Source organism: Protopterus annectens, chromosome 5.part1, assembly GCF_019279795.1.
Source record: "Protopterus annectens isolate FY-2018-M chromosome 5.part1, PAN1.0, whole genome shotgun sequence".
Lineage (NCBI taxonomy): Eukaryota > Metazoa > Chordata > Ceratodontiformes > Protopteridae > Protopterus > Protopterus annectens.
Window position 1 is genome coordinate 480,920,971 of NC_056736.1, and position 13,632 is coordinate 480,934,602.

The window sequence follows — 13,632 nt, forward strand, 5'->3', positions numbered from 1 at the left end:
TGGCCATTATTAGGAGTTTGCCCTTTCGCCAATGTAGAGTGATCTTTTTATTTTTTATTTTATTTTACATTTGTTGACCCGGCTAGTCTATCTGGATATATGTCCATTTTCAGTAGAGGCCCGGGGAGAAAAGCTCAAAGACAAATAAATGAAAAACTTAGTAATCAAAACACAAAATAAGACTAAATAAAAACATTCATAGTAAACAAGCAGATTCCAGGTACAACAAGAGAAAAATAAAAGAAAAAAAATGACTAAATAGCAGCATTCATTGTGAACAATGCATATTACAGGTTACAACATAAAATTCTGTGAGGATAAAAACTACTTACATATAGTGCAAGAATGCTTATACTATACAATATGCAGGTATAATACATAAAAAGTAAAACTAAAACTAAGGTCAAAAGAGAAGACAGGTTAATTATATACAAATAAAAAAAAATATTCTTCAGTAGGAAGTATTTAGAGAGACTGGACACTGAGTAGTTTAGGAGGAAATCTATATTTATAGGTAAAAGAATATGTACTAGCTTATGAGCAGTCTGGGATAGGCAGAGCTCAGTTTAATCAGCTGGATAGATGCCTAGTCAGGTTTAGTACAGGGGCACAACCAGTGTGTTTTAAGGTAGGGTTTTAGTCTATTTTTGAAGAGTGATAGAGAGGGAAGAGAGAAAAGGTCAGTGGGGAGAAGATTCCAGGTTTTTCCAACAGCATTAGAGAAAAGAGATTCACCAGCCTTGTTGTTAGGTTTAGAGGTATGTAAAAGATTTTTGTGTGAGGAACGTAGTGATTTCAGATTTGTATATGGAGTGATGAGGGTATATAGAACAGGAGTACTAGAAGGTTTATGAAGAGTTTTATGGGCAATGGTTAGTTGATGGAATTTAATCACGTTTTGTAGTTCAAGCCATCCAAGCTGCTTTATATTTATGCAATGGTGGGTTCTGTAATCTTGGAGTTGGTATATTTATTTAGGGGGGTGAGGGGGCACATCCCCCCCACATCGAGGATTGTGGGGTTGAAGCTTCCACTTTGTTACAGCTTGGAAGTTTGAGTTACTTTGGTATGGTCAAGCAAATTCTTTCCCAATGAAAGAATTCGCTTAACTGGACTTTCGACATTGTCAGTTTTTGACCCTTAGCTGTCGACATTTAGGCGTTCGACATATTAAGCATTCGATGATTTAATATAGACCCCAGACATGAGATTGCCATGTAAAATAATCACTCAGGGGAAGTGAGTGTACTGAATAGGGACACACAGATGAATTGTAGGAATGAACACAGGGAAAGAGTACAGGTGAAACCCCCGCATGTACAGCAGAGGAGGGCATGTCAATGGAAGATGGTTGTAGCAGCAACACCAAGCACATATCTATATGGTACAAACTGTACAGTGCAAATGTATTATTTGTGACTGTCAGAAAGGGTGATATAACAATTGGGAGGATGTGTGTGCAAGATAAGCATCCTTACATGAATAATGCAGAGGATATCTATCAGTGATGTGACATACAATTCGGGTAGGGTGCATATTCGGAAACTGTGCAAACTGTTATATGTGAATATCAGTGCACTCTCAGCTGAGGTCTCCAGCAAGGTGGCCACAGATAAAGAATCATGGCAAACATTACAAGAACCAACCACAGTCATGGAAAATATCAGAATAATACCACCACTAATTCCTTGCCTATGACATAACATATATGATGTGGACTGATAACAGATGAGCCTGCACACACACACACACACTTGAAAACTATTATGATACATCCACATTCTATGAATGTAACCATGCACACTTTCCTGGTGCTATTATATCTGCAGGAGGTGTTAGGAAGGACAAAGCTCTACCTGTATGTGACAGTATGGGCAATATAGGCTAGTTACCTTGTGTGCATGACATGTATCTATGGCACAATCCACACTGTCAGGAATGATATACATGCCATTAATGTTATTAAACACCTATGTATGCAGTGTGTGCATATGCTGAACAGGTAGCACACATGCTTCTCTTGTAACAACTCTTTAAGGCCAAGAACACTGTATCAATGAGCCCAGACAATATCCCGGGATGCCTTCTAAATATAACAAAACATGATTTATCAGGCCCTCTGGAATTGCTATTTAACTGTAGCCTTCAAAAATGCTTTATGCCTCATGAATGAAGAACAGCAACAGTCATTCCTCTGTACAAAAGTGGATCATATACAGACCCTGGAAACTACAGAACCATAAGTATCACTAGTCTTTAAAGGCATGGAAAGGATGATCATGAAAATGATCAGTAGTGATATAGTAAACTTCCAAACACTGGACCCAACCCATTTTGGTTTCGTCAAGGGCAGGTCATGCCTACTCAACCTGGTGGTCTTCTTGAGAAGGTCAACAAAGCAATCAATAAGGCCAAAATGGTTCACACTGCCTATGTTGACATGTACAAGACATTTGACACAATACCTCATTTGGGCATTGTTGACAAACTCAGTAAGTTAGGTACAAACACGTATGTCACCCAGTGGATAGACAAATGTCTCACAGACAGGACTCAGGAAGTTGGAATTGGGGAGACCACCTCTAAAATGAGGCCAGACAGAAGTGGAGTGCCTCAGATGTTGGTCCTTGGATTGCTACTCTTTGTCATTTCACTCAAGAACCAAGGCAATCTAGTCTCCGCTACCTTTCTAGACTTATCTAAAGTATTTGATACAGTTTCCCATAATAAACACCTAACATACCTATCTGACCTCAAAATCGACTGGCCCTCCCTACTCTGGTTCCAAAGTTACCTAGACAACTGCCAACAGTCTGTCAAATGGCTCAACTTCCTATCCTCCCACTTCCTGTGATACTAGGTGTCCCACAAGATTCTTTTTTAGGCCCCCTTCTCTTTAACATATTTACAAACCAATTTCAGTTAGCAACCACAAAGGCTGACATAGTCCAATACGCTTATGACACAACCATGATCTGCTCAGCTCCAAACATCCAGCTCCTGCAGTAAAAAGCCCAAGAATCCTTTTCAAAGATAAAAAAAATGGTTAAGTAAGGCACAACTGATATTAAACCCCAAGAAAATGCAACTTATGTTGTTTCACCAGTCAAATACCAATGACCTTAATTTCTCCATACTCTCAACCAATAATACACTCTTCACCCCAATATCAGAGGCCAAACTCCTAGGACTTACAATTGACTTACAACTAAAATTCAATAGACACATCTCAATAACTATCTCCAAAGTTCACAAAAAACTAGGTACCCTTTATCACCGCAAAAAGTACCTCACTTCCAAGGCTCAAATTGATATAGCCAGAACCCACCTCCTGTCCACACTACTTTATGCATCACCAGTATTAACAAAGCTAAACAAAACCAACCTGAACAAACTCTCCAACTGCTACAACAAAATCACAAGATTCACAACTAATGCCAAATCCCACTTCCACCACTGCCAATCCCTACACATATTACACTGTCTCGAACTCTCCAGTCTACTACACTACCACCATTTCAACCTAGCGCACCAAATATTATACTATCCTGAGAAAACTCCTGCCCTGACTGGTCTCCTAAACTTGTACAACTCAAACAGACCCCTACGATCCAGTAATAAAGCTCTGACCAACACAATCCAATGCAAAAATAGCTCAGGCAAATCGCTCTTCCCTAAGTCACAAAAATATGGAACACCTTGCCCCCTGACCTTAGAATGCAAAATTGTACTTCATTCAAAAATCCCCTAAAAGCATACCTCTGCAGTAATCGCTTTTATAACTGCAACCCACCCCCATGAAGCCACACCAACTGCAAGACTTAACTTTATAGCAGTTCCTGCTGTTATTCCTTATGCTTCTGGTATTCACCTACTTGTTTATCTACCAATGATTACTGTACATATTGTATATATTGCTACTACTTGGTAAATGCATGGGAATATTCTCTTCTAACTATACTCATTATGTTTACTGTATATATCTCATCTACAATGTGTAATATGTTTCCTAATCTGCTACTATAATCTTTCACTTTGTAACATCTCAACTAATCTACTTTGTAACTAAATTTACATTTTTATATACTATTATACTTTTGTAACTAATTGTTGCCATTACTTATTTCCTGTAATGTCTGGAGCTTTTCTCCACAGGACTCTGCTGAAAACAGACATCAGTTGTCCAGACGGATTATCTGGGTAAACTAATGTTAAATAAATAAAATTTACTTCTCTGAAGTCAAGGCCAATGTCAATGGTCTCTGGTTGACTAAATTTGCAGATGATTGCAAATTAGGAGCTGTCATTGAATCTGACACTGGCACAAATACTCTGCAGGAAGGGCTGACACAAGGAAGCAACTGGTGTCAGAGCCATGGACTAAAACTAAATGCCAAAAAATGCATAATAGTATCCTCTGGGAAGCCATCCACCCCAGTTAATTATTGTATTGGCAACACACCCCTTAGAGTTGACCAGTAGTCAGGGACTTACCAACACACTGAAACAGTAATCTAGATCTTTTCTCCTTCACTTATGTACAGTACTTAGGAAATCATTCTATGTTGTACAATTTATAAGCAAAGGTATGGCATCTCAGTCCAAGGAAGTCATTGTTCCACTTTATTTTGCATTCAACAGACCTATCATTGAGTACAATGCCCCCTTTGATATGTACTTAACCAGGCATATCCAACAACTGGAACTTCTACTCAGGTTCATCAGTAAAAGAATACAGAGCATATGTAAAATGTCCTTTGCAGACTGCCTCATGACCCTATGCCTGTATTCTGCCTGCTACAGGCTTTTGCGGGGACATCTATGCCTGGTATACAAGGCATTGTCAGACCCCACTCTGATGGACCTTCTGCATATCCACAAAACAAACAGCACCAGAATTACCCATTCTCAACACTTAAACCTTGCCTGTGATATGAATAGTACTTAGTTGAGAGACAGGTATGTACCCCAGAGACTACCCTGTCTCTGGAACAGACTCTCCATCCATGTGAAGCAATGTTTCTCCCTAACCCAAGGACAATTGGATGGGGAATAGGAAATCCATCCCTGGTTTGGCAACTATGTCTTTAATGGACACAGACATTCTAAAAATGGTTAATCGTCCAGGCCCCTGCTTGTAAATGTTTCATGTCCAAAGTCCCTACTTAAACTTATCAAGGATATCAGAACTTATCAGAAACTTGGGATGCATGGCTAGGCTTAAAAAGGCCCTTCTGGTCATTAGTCTAGGAAACACCAGTGAATCTATTAACCTATTTTTGTTCAGCACCATCAGTCATGTATATTCCCCAGAAACAATACCTAGGTGTGACGTCTGGCTATATCCCACTGGACTGCCACCCATTAAATGTTATGTCCATTACTACATTGACTCAGTAACTAAGGAGCTTTAATTCTCATTACTGACTCTAATATGAGACTGTCATTTAAACAGGAGTAATATTTTACAATTTTCACCTAAGAGCACAACAGGAACATGCTCTATTTTCCCAGGGACTAGACTGTATACTTCTCTCAACCCCTAATGTAACTCCTTATTGCACACTTCAGAGCAATGTGTCACAGTTTAAGACCTCTGATACACTCATACTCAAAACAAATTTAAATCTCACACATCCAAACACTTCTGTGAAAACCTGACACAGATTTCCAGCTGTGTCCCTTCCCCAAAATAATACAGTAATGCTGCCACCAATCAGAGTGTCTTTGTGCCCTTCTAAAGGGGTGTCCAATTATGAAAATTAAATATGAAAATAAATGATAGCTATGACCAGAGCAGCCAGGCCTTCGAGAGGACCTGGTGAGTATCAAAAATCTATTAAGAAAAAAATGATTTCCAGCCACAATATAAAATAACGAAAAGGCATTGAATAATAATTAAAATTATTACAAGAATGTAAATCAATAGTTTTCAATAAACACCAGATTTCATTCACCAGAAATGTAAAATTAAACTGCAGGATAGGAAACCATTATTCTAGAAAAATTCTATATCAATAATTAAGCTTTCCTAATCTAACTAAAGAATACTGTCTCTGATCTAATCTATCACATAGCAGCAAGGCCAAGGCAGGCTTACAGTTGTTGGTGAGTTTTCTTTCATGGGTGTCCACTAACTGCACAGAACTGTAACTAGCTGTACTTCACAAAACTGCTCAGCACTTGACAAACTGCAGTCTGAACTGTCTTATTTTAAAAATAACAATCAGCTGTTTGAATAGGTTCTTTTTCTGTTAATCAGCTGTTTAAGTAATCACTTAGCAACCAGGAACATTCTAACATCACTCACTGCTCAGCTGATTCTCCACAGTAATTTAGAATGCCCCCCCCCCTCAAATATGCACAATTATAAATGCATCAAAACACTGACATGTTCTCTAAACATTCTGTATAAACAGGGAAAGACTCAACATTTTAAAATGTATTTACATTTTTACAAGTAACATGCTGGCATGCCTTACAAGTTAATCCAGAAAATACACATATTTCCTGCCAGACATGCTAACACAGATGAGAGTGTTTTCATTTTTTTCACATTAAGTATGGCCAATAAGTTGTGTGACAGCACACTATGACAAATGTGGTACACTTTAGTTACACATCTCTGGAAAATGACTAGGGAGGTACATGAAGAAGGGAGCATTGTACACAGTTATTGGTGTGATGAAGGCTGGGAATCATGAATTTATTATGGACTCTGATATGCATGTCCATCACATACCCAGTAGTTCTGTTACATTCTAGGGAGTAGTCAGCACTGTGACCACATGCTAGTGAATGTACCACTTACCCTCTACCCCAGGACACAGGTCACATACCTATTGGTCTGATTATAAGGTGTGATGTCCACATTATACTTGGGTGGTGTGTCTGTTTCTTGATTCAACAAATCCCTTCATGTGTCTTGTCAATGCAGGTGTTGTCATGGCTGTGGAAGCAGTCTCTGGTATGTGTTGATGCTGTGTGTATTATATTAATATCACAGTTGCTGTCAATGATTGCCCACAAGCTGTACTCCTTCAGGCAATTGTTTGGACACAGCATGTGTATGTCATCTGTGATGTCCATCACTTAACTAATGGGCAGAAAAAGGCCTACCAGACACACCTGTTGTACCAAACTGATCATTGGACCTGATATATATGTCATACACTGGCCTACCCATTTAGTGATATAGCTGTTCATGACCACATATGACACTGCTGATTCAATGCCATAGTGTGGATTTTTGTCAAATGCCTTGACCTGGTCAAGTTCTACAACAGGATACTGTTGTCAACATACATACCCTTGATGAACTCTTTGTGGATGTCTAACAGATATAAAGGACCTGATGTAGTAGTAACAAGTCACACAGGTCTATTGCACACACCTGTAATATTACTAGTGTACATGTTGAAGAGGTCCATGCTGACATGTTGGTCTACCTCAGAGTCGAGGAGAGTCAGGATGTCCCTATACATGCATGCATCAGGTGCTGCCTCCCCAGCTCAAATGGATGCATGTTGATGTACACCATTGAATGGGAACATAGGCCATGTGGAAGGTGTGTTGAACTATGTATTCAACCATATCAGGAAGGTGTATATGCTGGGCCATGCCACAGGTGATCCATGATGTTGTCACATCACATGGATTCCATGTGATAGGCCTGGATGAAGGTAAGACAGTGCATACTGCCTATTGTGATCTGGCCTAGGGTTTTGACACAATCACACATGCAGGTATCATTGACAAAACCCCCAAGTTGGGGATTAAACCTTACATCAGCTGAATTGGCTCACTGACAGAACACATCATGTGAAAGTTGGTGAATCAGCCTGTACCACTAGAGCTGTCCCCACTGGGAAATCCCAGGGATCTGTGCTTGGCCTTTCACTGTTTGAACTGCATTTCTTAACAGTCCAGCCTAAAGTATATGGCCTTTGGCTTGCAAAGTTTGATGATTCTTGGATATTATATGCAATCACTGAGTCCACCAATGGTGATAACATAGTAGAGGAGGAGCTAACTCAAACAAATGGATGGTGACAAAGGTACACAATGTACAAATAAATGCAGAAATATGTGTTTGTAATGTTGTCCATATGAAAAGTGGAGTTCCATGTAAAGCACAGCATTGACAACAGTCCTGCTATGCAGATACCCAGTGATGCAAGTACTGGGAACACATTTAGATAGTAAATCTGAACTTTGACCACCAAGTCTCCACATTGCTACTGAAAGCCTATGTTGTGCACATCATAACTCATGCCATCATATTGAGATGTTAGGATTGTATGACAGCACTGTAGTCAGAACTTATTACAGCACTAATAATAATAATAATAATGTGCAGTTTACATGTACCTCACCAGACACAAGAAGCAGCTGGGGAAACCACAGGGCTTTCTCAGCAAGATAACAGGATATACTACACACAATTATATGATGTATGTGGGTAGATTAAAAGTCATTTCACTATAAACTTTATTGTATACAATGAGGTGACTTCTGGCCGGCCCCCAGGCCAGTCTCTGACTCTGCCCTGGTGTGAGGACTGCATATCCAAAAATGTGATATAGCTGATGACATCAGCAGTGTCTGTTGAGGAGAAGATGGCAGTGTCCCACATGCTGGTGCAAAATACTATAGTTGATGATATCAGCAGTGTCTGTTGAGGAGAAGATAATAGCACCCCACATGCTGGTTTGAAATGCTCTCTGTAATGTCAAAAAACAGTTCACACACCCACTTGACTAGAGTGATAATAGAACCCCTACCTATCTAAGTACACTGACTACAGAACACACTGCTTTACACAAACAACACAGCTCATTTCCAACTTTGAGTGCATCAGATAACACTATATCTGATGACATCTGCAATGTCTGTTGAGGAGAAGATAACAGTGTCCCACATTCTGGGGTAAAATGCTCTCTGTAATGTCAAGCAACAGCTCACACACACACACACACACACACACACACACACACACACACACACACACACACACACACACACACATACACACACACACACACACACACACACACACACACACACAAAGTTGACCAGAGTGAGAATAGAACCCATACCTATCTAAATGCACAAAGTACAAAACACAGAACTTAACATAAGCACCACTGCACAAGTCAGAGTTATACAAGAGTGCAGGTGAACTTATAGTCAATGACATCAGCAGGCCATGTGGGGGACAGGTTGTGAGGCATGCTTAGACACATTGCTTCACAGGTTTATATGAGGGTACTAGCCTAATAGTCCTAGGGTATTTAGAAGAGTATCTGTGTAAAAACACAAGTACCCTTAATGAGCATAGTTGGATGGTCATTTTTAGCAGACTGTGTTTGTGAGCAGCACCAACTGGCCTTCTCCATGAGGGACATAGCTGCCAGCCCAGAGATGACTTTACAATCATACAACCAGTAGTCAAGTTTCCACTTGAACAGGGTTTTTGAGGAGCACTGCTTCACATGCAGTGGAAGCCTATAATAGGGGAGTGTGAATCATTCTGGGATATATCTGTCTCACCACCATGCTCTGTTTATGTCACAGGCTTGGTTGAGAACTCGTGGGCAAATTATAGTTGCCCCATTTGAATTGCAGATGTTTATCATTTCCAGAAGGGCAGGGTCTGAGATTGCTCTGCAGGGACGCCATAGGTCACCACTCAACAGCCTGCATGATACTGAGTACAGTGAGAGGTATGTCAGTCTTTCTATGTATGTCATGTTTGTAGGCCTGAGAGTCTACCAGGCACTCTCCAATTGCTGCAGGTGCCTGATGAGCTACAGAGAAATTTGAACATTGTACTCCATTATTGTGGTGATAATTGTAGAGTACAGCAGAGATATGACTACCCTGGTCTTGGATGTGATGTTCATGTGTATGATGTCTGCAGTTAAGGCTGAGTGTCTCACCAATATGGGCACATAGTGATAAATGTATAGATTGCTATCAACATGTGTTCCCAAGTCTCATAACATTGTATTTGAGCTTAGGAGTGTAATATGTATATCATAATTAGCAAGAGTACTTCTTTGACATTGGTGACAAAGAGTCATTATATGCTTAAAGTTCAGTCCGTGAGTTTGCCACCAATCATCTGTCTATACCAGCCCCTACTGTAACATGGTACCATCAATGGGGGACTCTATATGAGTGAGTCTACTTAACAGTCATATACAAACTTGGTAAACCACACCCATGTGCTGTTGCCTATGCTTCAGGGAAGTATTTCTCAAACAGTTGAGGGCCCATCACAGATCCTTGTGGTATTCCACTCGTGAATGTACTAGTGTGGAGATGCAGTCACAACTTTGACAGTGTGCATTCTGTCATTGAGCCAGTTGGCTATCCATCTAGTACTGTATGCCATAATTCTCAGATGGAAGATCTTCAGTATAAGACATGACTGGGGGAGAGTGTCAAAGGCCTTGGATAACTCAACATAGGCAGTATGTCCTGATATCCCTCAACCGGATCTAACCAATATGGGTAGGGTCAAGTGAGTTGAAGGTCACCTCTGTCCGTGTAAATATGGTCCATGCTTATTCCTACAGTAGTCTTGCAGATAAGGCATTTTAGGCATATAGGTCAGTAGTTGTAGTTCTGCATGTTACCAGATTGATGAGCTTTGCATAGCACACATTTGATATTACATTATGTAGTGTGCTTGAAATATGTGTGGAAAAAGTACTGAGACCCCCCCCAGGGTTACAATGCTTGGTGGGGTGCCAACACATGGATGCATTTTAAATATATGACATACAATTAGTTAGGGCCTTCAGTTTGTAAAGTTTCTACATGTAATTTCATGTCATACAAAGGAAATGGACAGTAAACAGCAGAAATGCAGCATAATATGTACATTTCCATAGGGTGGCAAGCAGTGGATTTGTGCAATTGTTAACAAAGTGCATATGCATGTGAGATACCCATGTTTTCCCATAGCTAAGCAGTGAACAAACGTGAGCTGCATTGCTAAAGTTTGACAATTAGTATTGAGTTTAGGAAATACACCCGCTGCTTAACTGACTGTGTGGCAGCACATGTTGATTCATTGATACATTCCTTTTTTTGGGCCAGATGGCACTGTGTTCCAATTCAGGTGTATCTACTTCTTTAAAACAGTTTTCATTACAGAAGGATAATGCAATGACATGAATTGCTTATATGAGATATGTTGCTGTGTGTTTGCATAGTGTTTGCATAGTGCAACTAGGTTAAACGGCATTGTGCAGGGGTAACTGCAGTTTTTGCCACCACTAACCATTGATGCATGATACACACCTGCGTGCAAACTTGCATCCCAAAAAGTGAAGGGATCCATTTCTTTTCCAGCATTGCTAAAGTCTGATAGTTCGTATTCAGTCTGTGGAATACACCTGCTACTTAACTGACCCTGTGGCATTGGATGTTAATGCACTGAATGCAAGGATACATTCCTTTTGAGGGCTAGATTGTACTAGGTTCAAATACAATTGTATCTAATACTTTTAACTACTTTTGCATTACCATTGCTGCGCACTGGTACACAATGTATACCATCATGCAATAATGCATTAAAGAAAAGAAAACGAGGAAGAAAAGACAGCAGTGAAATGGGGAGCAAGTAGAGTGAAAAACAAATGGATAGCAATACAGGAATGTGCAGGTGAAAGGTATGAAAGAGTCATAGCTATCCATTTCTTCAGCAGTAAAAACTGATAACATATGCAGAATATTAGCAAAATTTGGAATGTCAACTCCAGAGAAAGAGGTGTTGACAACACAATCATGTTGTATAGCTAATTGGACTGAATCAAGTGTATCAGGAAGACATGTGTGTGAAATGGAGAGCTATGTATGGAACACATTTTGTTTGTGGAACAGATGTTCCCCTTTTTTTTTCTTTTTTTGGAGAGAGACAGGAATGTTGAGGAAGGAACATATGTATATCTGGGTCTGGTAAGTTGGGTAGGAGAGGAAACAATTGCAGACAGACAAGACAAACAAGACAAGATGCAGAGAAGGTCATGGACACAAGATGACAAGGGAGACCATGGAAGGGGTGAGGGTGGGGCATCCAGGACCCATGGACGTCAAGCTGGTTAAGTGAAAATTGAGTACTCACCCACAGGACTGTCATCACTATCACATCACTCTGCAGTTGGTAGGAGCACTTGACATCTGCTTCTCCTCCTCCTGGTCTTACTTAAACTGAGGGAGTACAGTCCCTCCATCCAGTGTAGGAGTTCACCAACACTGTTGTGCACAGTCATATGCACCATCCATGGCAGTTCAGCACAGGTGATAAACTCACAACCCTGCAACTGTTCCTGGAGGAAACCACTGGCCTATCCACAGGGCAGAACTACCGAGGGGGCAGGTAGTGCAGGGGCAGCAGAGGTGCTGCAGTCAGGTCAGCTCCCAGACATGCTGGGCAATGGTACCATGGCCAGTGGAGTGGGGTCAGGTGGATCCTGTGGGGCAGGCCTACCCTGCTGTGCTGTTGAGCATATGTGATGTGGTACACATGAATGACATGGACACATTTTGACAACACATAATAAAATAAAGCAACAAACAACAAATAAAATACAAAGATAAGGGTTGGGGTGAGAGAGAAAAATATGATTAGTACTTTCATATTTAACATACAATTCATTAACACAATTATTTGACCTAATTATCTTAACATTTACTCTTAAGACTACCACCCTCTAAAAGATGACTTATTACTCTTCAGACAAGCAGCTCCTAAAAGATGCACACTAAACTACAGATAGCAGCAAGTACTGCCTTACAAGTGCATATATTGCACGTATGCATGTTCCAGTTATCCAGATTACAATTTAGCAGGGTATGTGTGCCACTGGTATTGGGAAGTCTGGTATTTGAACCTGATACTTCTGACTAAAGTCTAATATTGCACTCTTGGTTTGTTCTTCAGACTAATGAATGCATACTTGCTTTTACAGTTGGAATATGCATGTTCAATTTGCTACTACTGTATAAAATACCAAACACGCTATATTTGTGTATGCTACAGACTAATACATGCATACTTGCTTTTACAATTGAGATATGCATGCTCAATTTGGTACAACTGTATAAAATACCAAACAAGCTATCTTTAACTATTAATGGTAGAATAACAATAGTCTTCTTCTGCAGTCATAACCTCCTTCATCCTCACCAGTCTAGCAGCATGGGTCCTAATATTGCAGTCCAACTCAGTCACAGCTGTGGAAAAAAACAGAACAGAATAGAATACCATTATGAATACCAGTCTTACCTATATTCAGCTTTTCAGACTTACAAGTTGTCTATGTAGTTGATACTTTCACATCTGTGGCATGTCCTCCATCCTAATTTCCTCAATTCCAGCATTGACTCCAGAGGTCACTGTAGTGATACTTACTCTGTTCACCAGTACGAGGATACCAGTGGCACTGGTCACAGCATGGGCCAAACTATCCTAAGCCTCTGTCTTAAACTGGCTCCCAGAATAGTTCTCCTGCACCAGCCTGGCACTGTGTTCTAGGAATCCAACAAAAATCTTAGACTCCTGGACACCCCTTCTCTGAGCTCTAAATCTCACACTTTGTCCATGGACACCTGCTGTGT